General features: G+C 38.8%; 1 protein-coding gene across 2 annotated transcripts in view; it reads right to left on the bottom strand.

The window, feature by feature from the left end:
• Positions 1-1,825: 1,825 nt before the first annotated feature.
• The window catches only part of LOC137979892 (adenosine receptor A2a-like), a 21,580-nt gene continuing 20,905 nt past the window's right edge, over positions 1,826-2,500 (bottom strand). For both annotated transcript variants that reach the window (XM_068827207.1, XM_068827216.1), the window contains one exon: positions 1,826-2,500. This exon is cut by the window's right edge and continues 1,127 nt beyond it. The gene's annotated coding sequence lies outside the window, so the exon portion shown is untranslated.

Here is a 2,500-nt window from a genome sequence, read left to right as displayed (position 1 = left end):
GCATTGCACTAAACCGTGATTGCCAAATTGAGTGAAAATGACGCAGCTGTTACAACTTCTTTTGTATTTTATTGCTGGATAATGAATGGCTGAAGGTGGTTAAGGCTGGCGTATTTACCCGATGACCTTCAATTAATCGTTTTAAAGTCAGAACGTAAGGCCTCCTGGCTAGTTTCATTACAATGACAATTTGAATTCTTATTAAGTTACTTTAAAGAGAAACGTTTCAGGATGCGAAAGGCGAATAAATGCTGGAGCTAAGAGCTTTGTGCTGCGACGAACAGTACGTGGAAGCTTTAACGTTCCAAAGAATCTATGAATAAGGATTTTGAGAGAGGGCGTACGATTTCCAAGGACTTGGAGATCATGGCAGCTGCAAGAGGTCAAACTATCTGGTCTTCACGGATAGGGATCATGAACGAGCCTTGAGGCAGTGAACGTAAATTGAATTAAAAAAAAAAAAGTAACATAAATTTTACACGAGACTATCGGTGAAAGATTATAAATACGACTTTTGTAATTGAAAGAAGCTGTTGAATTTAATACCGCTTCAGTTTTCGCAGTTTGAAAGCGCGTAGCTGCTAGGGCAGCAGAAAAAAAAAAACTGACGCGGGATGGCACACAAATTTGCCGCGAATCAATGGTGCATCGAGTCGAAAGAACAAGTTGTTGTTTCCCAATTATAAGATAGTTAGTGAATTTTGTTGAGTTTTGCGGACCCATTGCAGGTGATTCGTTCTCATCCAATCGGAAAACGTAATGTATTTATTTGCTCTATGATTCGTGTAGGTTTGATTTGAATGAGTAATGTTAATTCATTTCTGCATGCTAGTTGATGCAATCGAAATTTATGAAACACATCCCACTTCGTTTAGCCACGCTAAACGTGCCGTTTTTGTAGTACTATCACTTTATTGTTCATTCCGTCCAAAGATTAAAAGATATGAGTATATATATATATATATCTTTTCAAGAAACCGACCACCTGCCTTATTTTGTGATGAATGCACAATGCAAGGATGATCATAAAATTGGTGTATGTCTTCACTAGCCATGGCTAAGTTCTCAGTATTAAATGCAACAGAGGATATTTTTATATCTTAAAATGAGTTGGTGAGAAGGCAAAGAAAAAACGGACATAAAATATTTTCACAATCACCTTTAGCTGTTCACCTTGACTTGCTTGCAGCTCCAAAAAACTCATGCAATCGAGGTTGAGTAGCGACAACATAATTTCAAAACTGATAGCTTTAGTTTAGCGCTCAGTAGTATTTCGATATTCTTCCATTTTGTTACTTTGTACAAAATGGACCAACTATATCCTAAAACTAAACTGTTTAAATCTAAACTGCAGGATCTGTTCAATTCAAGTTTGCTCAGTTTGAACTGTTAATATATTTTCTTGACGTGTGTTTAAAGATCTTACCATCATGAACGGTGGTCTTTTTTTCTCGTTCTCTCTCCCGACTTTATCTTACTTTTGCTTTGGCAAAGGGAAAGGCTCTTAACAAAAAAATAATTATACTTTTCACTAGCGAGGCTGAGTCATAATAAACTCGACCTTTGACGAAGACTGACCAATCATTGATCTCGTGCTTGCTCTTAGTTATGCAGCTGCGTGCAAACCTGGATATAAGTGAAAAATGTAAGCCGGAAACGAGACATTCAATAAGTAATGTTTGTGTGAGGGGGGCCTATGGTTGAAAGTCTTACTTGAAAGGACTTGGAAGACTAACCATTTGTAAAATAATGTCATAGCTGTAATTGGTTAGACGATATAATCTTCGTGAACAGGGATCACGAATCTTGCGCTTGAGGCTGAACCTTAAAGAATCCACTTGACACTGTTCAGCATTTTCTTAGATTTGGGACGTAATGCCCGGGTGACATATTCAGGCCCTTCGCGTGGGTAGGTGGGTGGTGGGTCTTGTTTGTTTGAAGATAAAAAAAGATATATATCAGCTCCCTCAGTGCTCGGTCCAAATTTGTCATAGGTCTTAGCTCTTGTCTGTTTCGAGAATTTCCAGTCGTTGATAAAAAAAAAAAAAAGGGTTAGGGACCCACGACCCACCCATCCACGCCGATTAGACACTCTCTGTCTAATCGCGCTCTAAAACGAACACCACTGAAACGTGGGCTCAACTGTAATAATTAACAACTATTCACCGAAGTGGAGGTGGCTAGCTGTGGTGGAAGACTGAACTTAGAACATTGAAAACACGGAATTCCCGAAACGGTAAAATAAGCTCCAAAAGGCACAAGAAAACACCAGAGTTGAATCATTTTCATCCCTTTTATTGAATGAACGTTAAATTGAGCGTTTTTTGGGCTTCATAATCGATCGGTATTTTATTTCCCATACAAAGTCTTACAACGCGTTTAAATTCTCAACGGCCGCCTGTAACGCAACACCCCTTGCACTCAAAGGTCATCTTCCCACTAGTAATCAATTATTACACGCTCTCTAGTGACGCGAACTTGGGCTGCCTATGATTTATGT

Source organism: Montipora foliosa, chromosome 1 (genome assembly GCF_036669935.1).
Source record: "Montipora foliosa isolate CH-2021 chromosome 1, ASM3666993v2, whole genome shotgun sequence".
Lineage (NCBI taxonomy): Eukaryota > Metazoa > Cnidaria > Anthozoa > Scleractinia > Acroporidae > Montipora > Montipora foliosa.
The sequence above is the reverse complement of the archived record's forward strand: the minus strand, read 5'-3'. Positions and strand labels throughout refer to the sequence as shown.